The sequence below is a fragment of the Lissotriton vulgaris genome, chromosome 4_1 (assembly GCF_964263255.1).
Source record: "Lissotriton vulgaris chromosome 4_1, aLisVul1.2, whole genome shotgun sequence".
NCBI lineage: Eukaryota > Metazoa > Chordata > Amphibia > Caudata > Salamandridae > Lissotriton > Lissotriton vulgaris.
In genome coordinates this window covers 1,272,770,341-1,272,790,169 of record NC_141691.1, presented here as the reverse complement: position 1 = coordinate 1,272,790,169, position 19,829 = coordinate 1,272,770,341, and positions in this window count along the sequence as shown.

Below are 19,829 nucleotides of genomic sequence, written 5' to 3'. Positions count from 1 at the left end.
TGGAAGTGGCGGAAGGCCAAGGGGAAAATTCAGTAGAGAGGATGCCAAAAAGAAATTCCTCTGTCTCGGATGTGGCAAGTTGGGGCACTGGAAGGTCGAGTGAAAGGCTGTGCAGAATGGTAATGTGCCAAATAATGATTTAAATCCACAGACTCAGAATGAGGTGCCACAGAAGACCCAGCAGCAGGTAATACAAAATCAATTACCCCCAGCACCTATGCCAAATTACAGGAGCAAAGCACAACAGAGTGTAGATACTTTGAATTGGGAAGGAAGGGAAAAGAGAGATGCAGCAACATCACAATTTCTTTTGAATGACACATTCTTTGTGAAGAAACTTACTGACGGTGCCTGAGGGGGGAGGACGTGGAGTGCGTGATTGGCACCTCCTTGCCGGTAGACCAGTCAGGTCCGTACATTGAAGGAAGGGTTGAAGGAAATGATGTCACCTTTCTGTTGGACACTGGTGCTACCCGTTACACTGTGAGAACAGCAGACGTTCCAAACCTACCCTTCTCGGGATAAGCAATCCAAGTAGTGGGCGTTTCTAATAAACAAATTAGTACCCCAGTCACAGAGCCCATGGAAGTTAGAATAGGTAATTTTAAAGAAATGCATAGCTTTGTTGTTTGTGATTCAAGTCCTGTAAACCTGCTAGGACGATATTTGTTGTGCAAAAGGAACTGCACCATCTTTTGTACTCCAAATGGTGTTGAAATTCAAACCCCAGACGAAGACGGAATTTACAAATTGATGTTAGCAAGACCAGAGACAGAAATTAAAAGAATGACAATAAAAGACTTACCATAAGAACTGCAACAGATGGTAAAACTAGAGGTATGGGACTTTACTGGAAAGTATGTAGGACTAATGGCCAATGTTGACCCAATGAAAGTAACGATAAAGGAAGATGCAGTTTACCCAAACACTCGACAGTACAAAATGAGTGCAGAAATAAAGGCAGGTGTTGCAGTAGAAATAAAGCGTTTGGTTGAAGCAGGCATTTTGCAATAAGTAAGGAGCAGTCCATGTAACTCTCCCATAATTGGTATAAAGAAACCGAGTGGTAAGTACAGGGTCGTGCAAGACCTTTGAAAGGTTAATAAGATTGTTGTTCCTTGCTGTCCAGTCGTGCCAAATCCTGCAGTGATTCTGTATCAGAAACCATGGGAGGCTGGATGGTTTACTGTCATTAAACTATGTCACACATTTTACTCGATTCCACTGCATCCAGATAGCAAATTTCTTTTCTCATTTGAATTTGACAGTCATGTCTATGTTTGGAATCGTGTCCCTCAGGTGTACACCGAAAGCCCCTCGATTCTTAATCAAATTTTGAAAAAGTGCCTTGAGTCATTAGTACTCCATGGACAGTCAGTCTTGGTTCAGTATATAGACAACCTCTTGGTGGCGTCTAAAACACAAAAAGACTGTGTTGTTGATACCATTGCTTTACTGAATCACTTAGGTGAAGGAGGATATAAAGTCTCACCAGAAAAATTACAATTTTGTGCCGCATCAGTGAAATATCTGGGGCACCAGATATAAAAAGGTGTCAGAAGAGTTTCCACAGAAAGAATAAAATATTTAGAGATATGAATTTGCCTCAGACCCAAAAGGAGATTAGAATGTTTCTCGGAGTTGTCGGATACTGCAGGCAATGGATTGTGGGATTTGCAGTCCTAGCAAAGCCATTGATACAAATGACAAAGAAGAGAGCAAAGGACCCAGTAGAATGGGATGATGAGATCATGACTGCTTTTGTAAAATTACGAGAATGCCTGTGTACAGCTGCAGCATTGTGAATGCCTGACTATTCAAAAGATTTTGGACTGTTCTGTGACACACAAGATAATTGTGCACTTTCAGTCCTGACTCAGATTCATGGACTAGTGCGACGTCCTGTGGCCTATTTTTCTTCCACATTAGACCCAGTGGCAGCTGCATTACCTGGATGTCTGAAAGAAGTAGCTGCAACTTGCATGAACCTTGAGCAGAGTTAGTCCATCATTATTGGACATCCTGTAACTGTGTATGTTCTGCATGCAGTTGTAATTTTGCTAACAAGGACTAAGACTCCATATCTCACACCAAGTCGGCTGACTAAGTACGAGAGAATTCTTGCAGGTGCAGGAAATGTAACCATTGCTAGGTGTAATATTCTGAACCCAGCAACCCTGTTGTCCAATTCACATATTGCAGAATTGAAGGAAGAGGTTGAACATGACTGCATTGACCTGACTGAATATAGTACAAAACCACGACCAGATATGAGAAAAGAGCCCTTAATTGATTCAGATTATGAGCTATATGTAGATGGTTCATGCATGAGACATGAGGAAGGAGGCCTAAGCGCTTCTTACGCAGTATGTACATTGGGAGGTTCAGTGGAAGCATCCCATTCACCTGGAGTCAAGTCTGCACAAGTAGTCAAATTGGTTGCCCTTGCAAAAGCTTGTAAATTCGGGAAAAATTGGAAAGTAACCATATACACTGACAGCCAATATGGTTATGGGGTTGGGCATGACTATGGCAAATTATGGATGCAAAGGGGATTTCTGACTTCTTCAGGTACTCCAATCAGAAATGGTCAATATGTGAAAGATTTACTGGAAGCAATCCAGTTGCCAAAAGAAGTGGCTGTGGTCAAGTGTGCTGTTCACAAATCTGGCAACGACAAAGTGACAGCTGATAATCGATATGCTGACCAGTTAGTACAACATTGTGCAAAATATAAAATGGCTGTTAACAAGAAAGTTGAGGTGGGTGGAAACAGCTACCAACTTATGTTGCTAGATGGTGTGGATACATGGGAAGAAGTGAGAGATTTGCAGAATGCAGCAGAACCAAAGGAAAGGGAAGAATGGAGGAAGCTAGGCTGTCGGAGAAGGGATGAGGATGGTGTCATTATTTACCTTGATGAAGTGCCAGTGTTACCCAACTGTCTGCTTGCTCCTATGGCTAGGCTGATTCACGGAGAGTCTCATTTGGGAAGAGATGCTATGATACGTCTGTTCAGACAGTCATGGTTTAACACGAAATTCAGGAACATAGCAGAAGCACTCTGCCAGAGGTGTTTGGTTTGTCTACAAATATATCCAGGGAAGAAAACAGTGGTGTTACCAGGAAAAATTGGCAAGGCAGAGGGTCCCTTTATACGTTTGCAGATTGATTTCATTCAATTACCCCCTTGCCGAGGACTAAAATATGTACTTGTCATTGTCTGCCTGTTTTCAAAATGGGTGGAAGCTTACCCCGCACGCAGGAATGATAGCATCACTGTAGCTAAGCTTTTACTTAGAGAGCTTATCCCACGTTTTGGTTTTCCAGTAACAATTGAATCAGATAGAGGAAAACATTTAAATAGTGAAATATTGGGCCTAATTTGGGAAGCATTCAAAATTAAGCAAAAACTACACTGGGCATATCGCCCAGAGGCTTCTGGAGTAGTAGAACAATTGAATGGCACTATCAAGTCAAGTTTGGGAAAGATGTATGAGTCAACTCGATTGGAGTGGCCAGATGCTCTGCCACTTGTTCTGATGGGTCTTAGAAGTATTCCAGACCGGAACTCAGGGTTGAGTCCCCATAAAATACTGATGGGAAGAGCAATGCGGCAAGCATGGGTGCCAGGACACAAACTGCTAAGCATATCTGAGGATTTAGTACTGGAATACTGCAAAGAACTGGCTGACCAAGTGCGTTCTATCTCTCACCCGATTGGGGAAGACACTGTTGAGTGACCAGCAACTCCAAACAAAACAGGTGATGGACCGAATGTGGATCAATGTAACACATTCATCCCAGTCCAAAGATCTGGGCTCAAATCCATCATTTTTTTGCACTCCACACCACCCTGGGTTAGACAATGGCGATATGCAAATCAGCTCTGACCCTGTGCCACATGGGAACAGTCCAGTCCGGACTACAAAAGCCATGTCCTTCCCAGAACGGAATCAAGCATCCGAGGACCGGACCGGTTTCGAGGTAACACCTCTCATCAGCCCGGCTGGCTTGACTCCAGTGGTGTGGAGTGCCTGGGACCCACGTCTGAGCATCCCCAGCGCACTTATGGTGGTATTAGCAAACAAAACAGGTGATGGACCGAATGTGGATCAATGTCACACATTCATCCCAGTCCAAAGATCTGGGCTCAAATCCATCGTTTTTTTGCACTCCACACCAACCTGGGTTAGACAATGGCGACATGCAAATCAGCTCTGACCCTGTGCCCCATGGAAACAGTCCAGTCCAAACTACAAAAGCCATGTCCTTCCCAGAACGGAATCAAGCATCCGAGGACCGGACCGGTTTCGAGGTAACACCTCTCATCAGCCCGTCTAGCTTGACTCCAGTGGTGTGGAGTGCCTGGGACCCACGTCTGAGCATCCCCAGCGCACTTATGGCGGTATTTGCAAACAAAACAGGTGATGGACCGAATGTGGATCAATGTCACACATTCATCCCAGTCCAAAGATCTGGGCTCAAATCCATCGTTTTTTTGCACTCCACACCACCCTGGGTTAGACAATGGCGATATGCAAATCAGCTCTGACCCTGTGCCCCATGGGAACAGTCCAGTCCGAACTACAAAAGCCATGTCCTTCCCAGAACAGAATCAAGCATCCGAGGACCGGACCGGTTTCGAGGTAACACCTCTCATCAGCCCGGCTAGCTTGACTCCAGTGGTGTGGAGTGCCTGGGACCCACGTCTGAGCATCCCCAGCGCACTTATGGCGGTATTTGCAAACAAAACAGGTGATGGACCGAATGTGGATCAATGTCACACATTCATCCCAGTCCAAAGATCTGGGCTCAAATCTATCGTTTTTTTGCACTCCACACCACCCTGGGATAGACAATGGCGATATGCAAATCAGCTCTGACCCTGTGCCCCATGGGAACAGTCCAGTCCGAACTACAAAAGCCATGTCCTTCCCAGAACGGAATCAAGCATCCGAGGACCGGACCGGTTTCGAGGTAACACCTCTCATCAGCCCGGCTAGCTTGACTCCAGTGGTGTGGAGTGCCTGGGACCCACGTCTGAGCATCCCCAGCGCACTTATGGCGGTATTTGCAAACAAAACAGGTGATGGACCGAATGTGGATCAATGTCACACATTCATCCCAGTCCAAAGATCTGGGCTCAAATCCATCATTTTTTTGCACTCCACACCACCCTGGGTTAGACAATGGCGATATGCAAATCAGCTCTGACCCTGTGCCCCATGGGAACAGTCCAGTCCGAACTACAAAAGCCATGTCCTTCCCAGAACGGAATCAAGCATCCGAGGACCGGACCGGTTTCGAGGTAACACCTCTCCTCAGCCCGGCTAGCTTGACTCCAGTGGTGTGGAGTGCCTGGGACCCACGTCTGAGCATCCCCAGCGCACTTATGGCGGTATTTGCAAACAAAACAGGTGATGGACCGAATGTGGATCAATGTCACACATTCATCCCAGTCCAAAGATCTGGGCTCAAATCCATCGTTTTTTTTGCACTCCACACCACCCTGGGTTAGACAATGGCGATATGCAAATCAGCTCTGACCCTGTGCCCCATGGGAACAGTCCAGTCCGAACTACAAAAGCCATGTCCTTCCCAGAACGGAATCAAGCATCCGAGGACCGGACCGGTTTCGAGGTAACACCTCTCATCAGCCCGGCTAGCTTGACTCCAGTGGTGTGGAGTGCCTGGGACCCACGTCTGAGCATCCCCAGCGCACTTATGGCGGTATTTACAAACAAAATAGGTGATGGACCGAATGTGGATCAATGTCACACATTCATCCCAGTCCAAAGATCTGGGCTCAAATCCATCGTTTTTTTGCACTCCACACCACCCTGGGTTAGACAATGGCGATATGCAAATCAGCTCTGACCCTGTGCCCCATGGGAACAGTCCAGTCCGAACTACAAAAGCCATGTCCTTCCCAGAACGGAATCAAGCATCCGAGGACCGGACCGGTTTCGAGGTAACACCTCTCATCAGCCCGGCTAGCTTGACTCCAGTGGTGTGGAGTGCCTGGGACCCACGTCTGAGCATCCCCAGCGCACTTATGGCGGTATTTGCAAACAAAACAGGTGATGGACCGAATGTGGATCAATGTCACACATTCATCCCAGTCCAAAGATCTGGGCTCAAATCCATCGTTTTTTTGTACTCCACACCACCCTGGGTTAGACAATGGCGATATGCAAATCAGCTCTGACCCTGTGCCCCATGGGAACAGTCCAGTCCGAACTACAAAAGCCATGTCCTGGGGATGCTCAGACGTGGGTCCCAGGCACTCCACACCACTGGAGTCAAGCTAGCCGGGCTGATGAGAGGTGTTACCTCGAAACCGGTCCGGTCCTCGGATGCTTGATTCCGTTCTGGGAAGGACATGGCTTTTGTAGTTCGGACTGGACTGTTCCCATGGGGCACAGGGTCAGAGCTGATTTGCATATCGCCATTGTCTAACCCAGGGTGGTGTGGAGTGCAAAAAAACGATGGATTTGGGCCCAGATCTTTGGACGGGGGTGAATGTGTGACATTGATCCACATTCGGTCCATCACTTGTTTTGTTTGCAAATTCCGCCCTAAGTGCGCTGGGGATGCTCAGACGTGGGTCCCAGGCACTCCACACCACTGGAGTCAAGCTAGCCGGGCTGATGAGAGGTGTTACCTCGAAACCGGTCCTGTCCTCGGATGCTTGATTCCGTTCTGGGAAGGACATGGCTTTTGTAGTTCGGACTGGACTGTTCCCATGGGGCACAGGGTCAGAGCTGATTTGCATATCGCCATTGTCTAACCCAGGGTGGTGTGGAGTGCAAAAAAACGATGGATTTGGGCCCAGATCTTTGGACTGGGGTGAATGTGTGACATTGATCCACATTCGGTCCATCACTTGTTTTGTTTGCAAATTCCGCCCTAAGTGCGCTGGGGATGCTCAGACGTGGGTCCCAGGCACTCCACACCACTGGAGTCAAGCTAGCCGGGCTGATGAGAGGTGTTACCTCGAAACCGGTCCGGTCCTCGGATGCTTGATTCCGTTCTGGGAAGGACATGGCTTTTGTAGTTCGGACTGGACTGTTCCCATGGGGCACAGGGTCAGAGCTGATTTGCATATCGTCATTGTCTAACCCAGGGTGGTGTGGAGTGCAAAAAAATGATGGATTTGGGCCCAGATCTTTGGACTGGGGTGAATGTGTGACATTGATCCACATTCGGTCCATCACTTGTTTTGTTTGCAAATGACCAGCAACTCCAGCACATGACCTGAACCCAGGTGATTGGGTAGTGATAAAGAAACACACTCGAAAATCTTGTCTTGCAACCAGGTGGGGTAAACCACGTCAAGTGATTCTGGTTACCACCATAGCTGTAAAGTGTGCAGGAGTTCCACACTGGATCCATGCCAGTCACACGACGAAGGTGACAGAATCTGATGAAACTGAGGCTGAAGGTTGTGCAGCTGAAGGGTCTGAAGAGATGGATCCTGAAGTAGCTGAAGGGGAACAGCCGAGCACCAGTCAAGATGATTGGATTCCAGAAATCGACATACATGCAGAATATGTGCGGACAAGAAGTCAAACCTATCTAGACAGACAGAGTGATAGAGAGGATGAGACAGGTGTAGAAAAAGATACTCAGATCATAGAAATCCAAGTCAAAATTGATTCTGAGGAGGATCAGATAGGGAAAGATCAAATAATCGACACTCCACCGAGAACTCCTGAGACTTAAAAGGGACAGATAGAAATTAGAGCGAAAACTCAACCAGAAGAATATCAAGGGTTCGAAGAGCTTGAGCAGAACCCGGCAGGAATAGACAATTGTGTTCAGGAAGAAGAAGGTTAAACAAACGAAATTCAAAATCAGCAAATACCTGAACAAGGCTAGATTAGTGACCAGGCAGAAGAAACAGAAATAAGATCTGGATCTAGTCAGATAGAGAGGGAAACAGAAGACAGCATTGAAATCGATGTGCCACAGCTGAATGAAAATAAAAGAGCATTCGAAGAGGGCCAAAGCACAGTGCCAGTTAAAAGACTTAGAAAAAGAGACAAATGGCCTAGGTATGTCAAGAAACTGAGACTGCGTTTAAAAAGGATTAATGAAGAACCTGAACAAGAAGATGAAGTAACAAGTCAAACTGTTCAACCTGTAATACAACCGAGAAGAAGAAGTCCATGACTAAAGAGACTGAATAATAAATACAAAGGCCCTGAGTCGACCTATATTGTTTTGGAAGATTTTGAAACCTGGAAATAAGTGACGAAAGTGATGAAGAATTGATTACTGATCAAACAGACGAAGAAGTGAGACCCACCTGAAGTCACACAGGGTAAAATCTATGGAAAGGTTACAAACAGGGGTTAAACCTCCTTTAGTCAGAAAAGGCTGATCATACTGTTAAAGGAAGACCGAAAAGAAACTGTTTAAAAACATGCTGCAGAGTATTTTTATGTAGTATAGCAATAGTACTTATACGTTGGATAGGACTAACAATAGCTATTCCTTACATGATGAGTAAAGACACAAATCTGTACCCTACTAAGCAAATGCCAAAGGACACAGAAGAGCTACAAACCAGAGATACACCACAAAGAGTAGATACACAAGAGAGAGCCCTTAGCCTTAGACAAACTAAAGTAGATTCAGAAGCACCAGATGAGGAAGGACTGCATTATAATAGAATCAAAAACAGAACTCATTTAAATGTATTTGCAAACTTGTTAGTACACTATGTAGAAGAAATGGAAATAGAAGTTTGCTATGTCTGTATGAAGGTACCTACTTCTGTAGCTGAAGGCATGATGTACCACCATTTACCACTAACATGTGGAATTTCCTGTAGTGTTTTGGCTAGTTTATTCTATAAGAAAGGACCTTTACAGTATTATTATTCTAACTTAGATGTGATATTTTCTGAACTTCCTGTACGTAGAAACCTAAACCCTGTCCATACTAGTAGAGGTGTAGCACGTTATATGAGGGAATATTTTCTAACTATAGGTAAAATAGATATAGATGACACACACAAGAATAACTTAACATGTTTATTACAAGAAAAAGAGAAAATATTTTTGAATGTGGTAGAGAAGAGAAGAGAGAGTTTCCAAAGAAAAGCAAATGACAAGAACCAGAAAATTCCTAAGTGGGCTGAGAGTATAGAACGCACCTCAATTGGTGGGGCTAATGCTGCTATGTTGCTGGATTTCGAAAAGAAGGGGAAACTTTGTCTTCACAGAGAAAAGACTAATTATTATAACAATGTATTCATTAGTTCCAGTGAATGTGAACACAATTACAAAGTAGTTGGGGGTTGGGGTTTCAAAGATGGAACTGAACCTGTGTTTCCCGGAGTTTATTACATATGTGGGAACAAGGCTTATTTTAAATTACCAGACCATTGGTATGCGAGTTGTTATTTTGGTATTGTCTTTCCAAAGATATACCATTTGGGTAAAATCGCTGGAAACAATGAAGAATCTAATGGATTAGTACGTAGCAAAAGAGCTAGTGTTGGGGAAATAGTAGGTGATATATTTAGTGCATTGATACCTACAGTGGGAGTGGCTCTGAATACATACAGAATCTGTAAATTGTCAACAGTAGTAGATCGGTTATCAACTGACACTGCTGGAGGTTTCTTGATGGTCAATACCGAATTGGTTGCGATCAGATCTATGGTTTTACAAAATCGACTTGCTATTGACACGTTATTGGCAAAAGAGGGCGGAGTCTGTAGAATATTGAAAGCGCAACATTGTTGTACTTACATACCAGACAAAAGTGTTGAGATTAAGAAGTATGTGAGAAACATTACTAATTTGGAAAAGGAGCTTAAACCACTGTATGGTTGATAGTGCATGGAAGAGGCTTACTGATGGTCTCTCCTCAGTAGGTAGTTGGATTTCTAATCTAGGTAAAAGTCTTGTGAGTAAAATACTGATGCCAATTGCGGGAATACGTTTATTAGTTTTAGGAATTATAATTAGTTGCAAATGTCAAAAACATAAAAAGAAATATTCCATTAATAAGCGAGGAGTAAAAAGAAATATTGAAGAGCTTGAATTAGAAGAGTTAAATAGTCAGATCTATAAGAAAATGAAAAATTCTCATAATAATAATGAGAAAAGGCAGATTAGAAAGTTTGAGGAGATTGAAATGGGTGAAATGGGAGAAGTTGGCATCTGTTTCATTATTTGGTGATGATATAAAATATCATCAAAGAGGGGATTGATGGAGCAAGGATTCGGACGAGAAGCAACTTGCTTGAATTCATGAACCTCGAATAAACCTAACTATGTAATCAAAATGTTTGTCTTACTAATTTACCCCTTTTTTTATCAATATTGGGTATTCGAGTGAAGCTTGCTTATGTGTTTCCTAATCCTAATACGCTTGCATTTAAGATGGCTACTGCTACGTGGGAATTTCTACTGCGCATGCGTCTGTCATGCCCACGTGACATGACATACTCGCAGCTTTGGAGGGAAAACTGTTGCATCTGCGCACTCGTACTAGTATGGCTGATCTGTGTTCTCACATGCGAGAAGCTTGCATTGCTTCTTTTGCTAAGCTGTCCGTTCTGCCTAATCCTAATGCTATAGTTTATTATGAAGTAATGGGTATAAATTCTTTATTGCATGATTAATAAAAATCTTTGCAATTGGTCTAAAAATACATAAATGAGCGCTTTTGCAAAGCACGTAAAATGGCAAAGAAAACATTTCATTACAATCACAATGATAAAAAAGCATTTCGAAATTTGCAATATTAATAAGTATAAAAATATAAATATATACAAAAGGAACTTATGTTCTCCTTAAATAGAAAAGTTGAAAACCCAGAGGTTCATGTGACACACAGTCGATGTACGATTTTTGATCTTTGGAATAATGAGCTAAAACTCTGTCAAAAGTTTGCACAAGAGAATTCTTTACAAGTAAGAGTTTTTCGCGGAGCAGTGTTTTTCCAGTTCTTTCAGAGGAGAGTTTATCACAGATCAGAATCTTTCCGGTTCATGGACTAACGGCTGGGTTTAGCACGGTGTTTGCGAATTTCATAAAGCGAACCACTCTGCAGGCTAATTGAATCTCTTCCCCCATAAAGCTTGCCAACAGTGCCTGTCGGCGGGTCCGCAGACGTCTTTAGTTCCAAAGTTGGGATAATTTTCTCCTTCGTTCGTTATCTAGGGCTTTGCAGCTGCATAGCAAGTGCAGAACGTCCTCCTTTGAATCTTCGCAGAGTCGGCACTTTGTGTTGGATTCAGAGCGTCTGCACGGGGGAATATGTTCTTTTGATGGTATTGCTCCCATCCTCAATTGCAGAAAGGAATCCTTCGCCGCCCTTGAGAAGCCAGTCCCTAGGTAAGCCTGTGGTTGGAGCCTGGAGTAGCTCTGGATCACGAACCACCCGTGAGACCTCCTGGTTAATGCTACTTTATCTTCTTCCATGGATTGTATCTTCACAGTTTTGTTAACGAGCCCCTTAAAACATTTATGTGTGCAGCTCGCTTCCCAAAGGTCTTTTAGCACAAGGGTTCTTATTGCTGTTTGGAGATAGACCATTGCAGGGCTGTCCATGTTTCTTTCCATCTCTTTCCAAAGGTAAGTGTTCATGGTGCCTATCTCTGCACTCTTTACTTTATGCCAGCATTTTACGTAAGCACCCTTGCGTGCTATTTGTTGTTTCTGTAGGCCGAACTCAAGCCTTAGTTGTGCTGGCGAGGTGTACGGCGAGAGACTGAAAAGAATTCGTATTGCTTTAGCTACTACGTTATCCAATGTGGACTTGTCTCTCCCTCTCATACATTCGCTGCCGTAGGTTATCGATGGCAATAGTCTTGCTTGTAGAATGTCTAACAGAGGGATTAGGTTTGGACCTGCTATTTTGTTCTTAATACTCTTTAGTGCAATGGCCAATGATATCCCTCTGTTCTTTATTACCGTTTTTTGTTGTTTAAAAGAGCCCTTCGTGTCGAAAATGATTCCCAAATATTTGTATTCTTTCACTATTTCCATCTTCTGGTCTCGCAGAAACCACTGTGGGTGTGGCTTTTTGAGTTTTTCATTTAATATCATCACCTTAGATTTTTCTAAATTTATACTTAATCCGTTCTTCTCTGAGAAATTGCTTGTTGTGTTGATAAGGTGTTGAAGGCCAATTTGAGTTTGGTTTATTAATATTAAATTGTCCGCGTACAGTAGGTTGGACAAGGTGAAGACCCCTAGCTTTGGGGCGTGATGATTGCATTTATCAAGGTCATCGGAGAGATCGGACATAAAGAGGTTGAACAGGGTCGGTGCTAGGACGCACCCCTGCTTCAAGCCTTTTGTAGTTGGTATTTTTCTTGATAAACAGTTACCTGCCCCCAGTTTTATTTGAATCCAAGTTTCTGTGTGTAGTAAAATCAGTAGGTTCAACAATTTGGGGTCAGAATCCCAGCTTGAGAGCTTGGCCCAGAGTTTTCCTCTGTCTATACTGTCAAATGCAGCTGAATAGTCAATGAAGCACACACATAGTGGTTTATTGTGCTTGATTGTGGAATCTATTAACAGGGAGAGGGCTAGAATGTTTGTCGTTGTCCTGTATTTTTTTGGAAACCGGTCTGCGGTCTGATTGATGGGGATTACGTTTTTCTTTGACGCCCAAGCTGTTACCTCTTCTAGGAGGAGCCCTGAAAAGTATTTGGCATCTATGTCAATAAGGGCAATGAACCTGTAGTTCTTTGGTTCCCTCCTATTGCCTTTTTTTATGAATCGGGCAATAATTGATCCCTTCCAGGAGCTCGGGGTTTGTTCTGCCCCCCAGATTTGCGAGAAGAGTGGGAGCAGTTGCTCAGCCCAAAAATTTGGTTCTTGCTTATAGAGGTTGGGGGGAATTCCATTTGGCCCTGAGGCTCCCTCTTTCCGGCCTTTGGCAATTCTTCCCTTGATCTGTACTGTTGAGCCTGGGAAGTTGGTCTCCTCGGCTAGTGGCTTTGGGCCCTTCGTGCTCTCCTTCCGGACGTCTGGGTCTTCATTAGCCTTATCGATTTATAAAAATGGTTTGTTAAGTGTTTTACCCAGGTCTCCTCCATTATGTGGGAATTTACTCCAGTGGCTTTAGGATTCTCATTTATGTTAACAGTATTCCAGAATCTTGCACTGTTGTTACTTCTGGAGTCGTAAAGCAATTTCGCCCATGTTTGTTCTTTGAAGTCCTGTTTAATGCGCCACAAGATCTTACTCTTGTTGTTCTTTAATGATCTCAATTCGGTCTTTAGGTTTTTATCGCTCACGTTTTTCCGCAGACCGCGGAGAGTTCTGTTAATTGCAGTTTTTATTTGCTTTAATTTGCAAGTTCTTGGGGTCAGAAGGTAAGTTTTTGGTTTACTTGTCTGCCAGGCATGTTGTTCTTTTCACTTCTGTGATTCATAAATTTGTTGTGCGGAATTGCTCTTGGAGTTAGCTAGGCCAAAATGTTTCAGGAAGGTTTCAGAGGCGGTTATGTTGTTTTCATAGAATGGATTGACTCTTTCCCAGCCGATCTTGGCATCTTTTGCAAGTTTTTCTGGATCGCTTGTTTTACATTTGATTCTTTTACATTTTGACATGATAGTTAGATTTTGCACGTCAGTTGGAGTTGTTAATGCTGTCCCCTGTGCCATCAGTGTCATTTCTTGTGGGAGATGATCGCTGCAGTCGGAGGTACCAATTTTAAATTCGTTTACTAATGTGAAAAGTGAATCAGATAGGAAGGTGTAATCTATCGCTTTGCCGGAGTTGAAGTTATGGAAGGTTGCAGCTTGGGGTCTGTCCCCCGGTGATCGGCCATTTATCGAAATGAGGCCCAGGTTTGTTAGGTCCTTTAATAGGTTTTTTGATAGATTTGTTTATTTCCCCATGGGCACTCTTCCAATGAAGGGATTCCCCTTTTGTTTAAATGATCTTCTAATCGATGGTTGTTTCCTTGGCTCTTTGAGAGGAACATGTTAAAATTACCTGTTACTATAAGGTTCGGGGTTTCTCCTTCCGTTATTAATTTTGTTAGTTCCAACACCAGGGATTTTGCCCCGTTTTTTTTTTCCTTTCGGGTGCAAGTAAGTATTTACCAGGATTAACTGTGGTCTATTTTTTCCCAGGTTTGAAAATTCTAGCTGTACCGCATTTATTCCATTATCTATTCCAGATGTATTTTTGTTCAGCAATTCTTGTACTGTGTTTATTGTTTTTATTGAGGTGTATGTAGTTAAACCTCCTTTCTGGTGACCGAACTTTGAGATTCTGCTGGCTGGGAGGTGGTATGTATTATATCCGTGGAGGTGAAACAGCTCTACCAACCAGGTTTCTTGTAGTGAAATTAGATCGTACTGCTGTAAATATAACAATAAGTCTTTGTTTGTGGATTTTGAACCTAGCCCGTTTATGTTCCAAGATATCAGTTTTAGTGATGGCTTTATTTTTGGCACATTCCTGATTCGTTTTTCGGACTGTCATGGGCCGATGTGTCTGGTGTTGATAGTTTTTGCTACCCAATCCCAGTCTTGTCTTGGGTCCGGTTCGCCTTTGTTTCTGGGCCACGGGAGTTCTCTGTCCTTTCGTTCGACGGAGCGTCCTCAGGCTCCTCTTAATATGGATTTTTTGGGTGCGCCAGGGCAATCTTTTTCCTGTGTTGGATTAATGTATTCTTGAAAATTGCGGAGTAGGGGTTCAGGGTATCCGGGATTGTGATATGGTTTTATTCGAATCCCCTATGCCTCCAGTTGTCTTTCCTCCTTTAGGATTTTTCCCGCCAGATCTCCGGAAATCCAGGTAGTTTTTGTTATTTCCTGTTCTAAGTAATGGGTATAGTGTAGAAATTCATGGTATACAGTGTATTCATTTATTCTGTGTTCTAAAACTGTTTCTCTTCTACTTTTCATGTATCCTATTCCTTGGGCCTGGGAGGTGCTATTACTCCATTTTGAAAAGTTCTTCTGCGCATGACCAGTCTGGCCAGGAATGAACCCTGTGTTATTGAAATCGAGCCAAAGGACAGTCACAGCCAAGATGCGGCTGGGAAGATGACTTCTGACCTGGCTAGAAGAAGCCAAATTGTATACATTGTAATTGACAATAGAACATCCATGTTGGAAGAAATAAACCATCATGAGACCCTGAAGTTTGATGGGTGGGAACGAAATTTGAATAGGAGACGGTAAAGGTCTAAAAACTTAGGTGGTGTGAGGACCTATCCTCCTCCTTTGTCCAATCAAAATTAGGGATCCTACCCTTGCAACATTGGGGGTGGTACACTGACCTGGAAAACAGTATAACTAGAGTAGGCTTAGTTAGTTAATTTGTCAGACTTGTCCGAATAGCTGACCTGTCACTGACCCAACGCACTCAATAGGTGATTAAGAGCAGAGGGCTGTGGAGCACTATGTCAGAAGATTCGGTGACCCAATCAGGGTTTTGGGAAGTTGAAGTGCTGGAAAATCACTATGCTGGTGAATGCTGTAACCCAATGAGGGTTTTGGCTAATTCCTTGCAGAGAGGGAGTAGCGCATGCGTTGCAACTGAACTGCCGGTGCTGGTCTTAACCTTTGGTGGTCCGGTCCTGATTCAAATTCTGGGGTTTCCTGTCCTGATTTCTGAACGCACCTGCTGGCCTACTGGCACTGCAACCTTTGGAATTCTTCTGTCCTTTTCAACTGACTTGTGGCCAGGGTTGGTCTTCATACCATTCTAGGTTAATATAAATCTGTGTGGGTAATTGTCAATATAAGTTGTGTCCTTTTCTTTACCGTCCCTAAATGTGCTAACATTTGGATTGCATATGTTCCTTTTCTTACCCTCTTTTTAGTTGAAATACTAAATGTTTCCATGATTGCGTGAATGTTCCCTCTTTCTTTACCCTCCCTTTACAGTAATTAAACATGGTTATTTGATTAAGAGTGTGTTCCAATTTTTACCTTCCCTATAGCTGTATGCCAAAATGTAGTTTCTTCATTGCATATTGTGTTCCTTTTTCTCAACCGTTGATAATTGTGAGAACTATTGGCTTAGTATGTTCCTCTTCTTTAACCTACTTTAGTAAAGTGGTGAAATCTGTTTTTATAAATAGCATGTTCCTTGTTTTTACCTTCCCTTTATTCTAACTTGCTAAATGATTGGCATAATATATCTTTTGCATAGTTATACACTGTTTCTAATCTTGGTTATTGACAGTTTATTTACTTTCAATCTGTGGCTCATGACTTTTGATGATGATTAGATAAAGAGTTTAAAACTTCCCAGAGTCTGTGGTTATTATATTAGTGCAAATGTTATTAGTTACCTAATTTTATCTAACTCCCTGATCCATTGTGGTCATAGGGACTAAGTGTCAAGGATTGGTAAGTCAATTGTATAGTAATTAGTGGAATAAAATAGACTGGTAGTAGAGCGTGGGTTACCTGATTGAGTAAATGTAGCAAATTGAATTATGGGCCCAGGTGAGTATTGGTAAATTTATAGTCGGGTGACCTGCGCGCTCTATCAGTATTTTTCACTGCCTAAACACTCTGCTACTAAATGTGATGATGCACTATGGAACACTCACACTCAAAGGCTCTCATTATGAGCAGCCCATGGAATTCTGGTTTGTCTGGTAACTCCTGCTACTAACACCACACTCCTGCAGTTTTCCTTTGTTAATTTCAACAAGAATATCTTGCCCAAATTTACAGGGGAAAGAATTGCCAGAAAATACCAGGACTACAGGATTTCCATGTGTTAAGCCCCAAAATCTGCATGTTAAGCCCCAATTTGTAGGGGTAAAATCTGAGTCCATAATAAATATTGCAACAGTAAAATTCAGATGTCTCGGTATCAGATTTTACCACTAATGAAAATAATTGCATGCAGGACTGAACCACTTGTAATGAGAGCCTCAGTAGGAAATTGAATTTTTACAATCCAAGTCCTATGAGTGAGGAGCTGTTGATGCTTCAGGGGCCTATTCACAAAGGTAAATTTACACTTCAATATATCTACACATATAAATTTACTGTTACATGTTTTAGTAAATTTACTGCTGTTGGCTATTCACTATTCTTCAGTGTAAATTACTACAGAGTGCAGACTTACATGTCTCCATCCCCTGAAAAAGGGCACACAATTTACAAGCATAACATTCCTACAGCCAAAAAAGGGCCCAAACAGTAGTAAATGTAGTCCTGCTCATACCTGCATCAAGTCCAGCACCACACATGGCCAACCTCTCGTATTGCAACACCCCCCTACACAAAATAATGGAGAAAGGAACGTAAAACAGATCCCCTTAAGGAATAATGTTGTAAGAAATGTGGCTATAAGTTGGGCAGGATATGAGGCTTAAAGAAGTAATTGGTCCACAATATCCCCTTACTGTGATTCAAGCACCCCATTCTAGCAGTTGATCTTCTCAGGGTAGTGAAGCAGATCAGTTCAAGGCCTCCTTAGGGACGGTGGTGTGATATAGTAATCACCATTCCCTGGCAGGCAATAACAACCCTCAATAAATGATTGTCTAATAAGTGTTTTTTCTTTGAAAACAGAGAAGCACATTTATCACACACACACTACTAAATAAAAATCATTATTTTACAAATACATACATTAGTCAGATTGAAAATTCCTATGGTGATATTCTGATATCACATTTAACCCCCAATGGGTTATGACCTTCAGAATCACTGCCCCTCTCTCCTATACCACTTTAAATAAACAAGCCTATAGGCTTGTTCAAAGATCACCACGTCAAAATAGAGAGAAAACCTATAGCCTTTACCAAAAGGTCATCTCATTAAAAACCTAATAACCACATGTTAAAAATCACCATTATATCATTGAAATCAATACCTTGTGGTTAAATACAATCATTGTTGCGAATAAAGCACTGCGATATTTGTCAAAATCCTCTGTCAACATTATGCTATAGCTAAAACTTGATTTTTATAAACCCTGAATCTTAGGCTCAGTTTCTTAATCACTTTGGTGGGGACCTGCTGCACTATATGCAGCCTCTACTATGTGAACTTTACGCAGGTGATGCCCCTACCCTCCTTTGGCCACCATAAGCAAGGCAAATATGTAAAGTAAACATAGTAGGGCATTATTGAGAGTTGCCTCGAGGAAGAAATTATTAAACAATGAGCAGTTTTTCTCCTGCTACAGATTGGGTAAGGTGGCTTCGTGTGGCATGTCTTATTTTTTTTAATTTTACTTCAGGGGTATCTAGGTCCCACCGGAACACCCCGACTGCCAGGATTATATTAGGGTCTGAGGGGGCAGTCCCAAAGTCCCCAAGCTCCTGCCAGCTCCCTGGGTGCTGCTCTTATTCAGAGTGGGATCCGGCAACTGCTTTTCACCTCACCTATCCATGCTGGTATTCTGTGGGTGGGGAGAGCACACAAGCCCTTCTGCTCCCTATTCCGTTAGGGTGCGCAACAGGAACCGGTGTAGCGGGGTGGTGTCTGGCTGCACTAGCCCTCATTTTATGCTTCATGGGTCCTAGAAATGGGATCCTGAGATGAGACCCAGCCTTCATCTTTGGGTCCTGGGGATGGGGTCTGAGGTCCCCTTTATTTTTTTACGGCCTTTTGGAATGGATTCCCAGGTAGGTAGTTGTCTAGGGAGGGAGTCCCAAGAAGGCCCTTTCCACTGGCATGAAATAATTAAAATAATCCTGTGCCAAGCCCCAGACACAGGCCGATCCTGGAGGAACTTTCAAGAGGTTGTCTTGAAGTGCCACGCACTTTGTTACACACTGAAGGTTCAAAGGTCCATATCTTTAAAAGCAAATATCTTAGGCCCCTTTGGTTGATTTCAATGATCATGGGATTGTTTCACTCTTTGTGGTCAGCTCTAGCCAGCAGGAGCATTTTCAGGAGGCACCCTTTCCTAAAGTAGCTTACAGGGAGGAGTGGTTGTGGTCCTCGGAGTTCTCCGTCCTAAAAATGGGAGTCATTTGTAAACGTTTCAGATTTCCTGAATGGGGAGGCCCCTAATCCATTGAAGCAAGGGATTTGCTTTAGGAAAATGGACTGAGCTGGACAAAATCTTCTGGTTATAATGAAATTTCCCAATGGAAAAATAAAGATAGGTCGTTGTTTTGAATTTTGTTAATTCTGTTTAATATTGTTCTTGCAAAGGCAGGAACAACTGTACACATGTTTCTCCCACAATGGTGACCAGGCCTGGGGCTTTTTCAAGGCTGTTAATAAGGGTGTGTTCATGAACGAGAAAAAGTGAAGGACAGAAAATTATATAGTTCTGGCATGAGATTAGGTGCAGGGTGTGGGAAATGGCCCTTTTTTGCGGGTTATCCCCAAACCTTTTCCTTCTTCCTCCCTTGTTTTTCCTGACCTGTGGTTGTTGGCAATAGGACTCTGAGCACTTTTCCACTACTGATCAGTGCTAGAGTGCATATGCTCTCCCTGTAAATTATTACTGAGATGGGGTATTCATGATTGGTCTATTTGTTTTACCTGTAAAGTCCCTAGTAAAGGGCACTGAGCGTGCCAGGGCTGGTAATTCAAATGCTACTAGTGGGCCTGCAGCACTGATTGTTCCACCCACATGAGTGGCCCTAAAATGGTGTCTCAGACCTGCCACCATAGTGCCTGTACGCAGTCTGTGAACTGCCATGTTGTCCTGGCCAGTGTACACACTTGCCAGGCCTGACCCTTCCCTTTTCTTACACATTGGACACCCCTATGGTAGGCCCAACGTACCCCCCTGGTTAGAGTGCAGTTATGTGAAAGGTAGGACATGTACTAGTGTGGGTGACATGTCCTGATAGTGAAATACTGCTAATTTCGTTTTTCACTATTGAACGGCCATCCTGCCCAT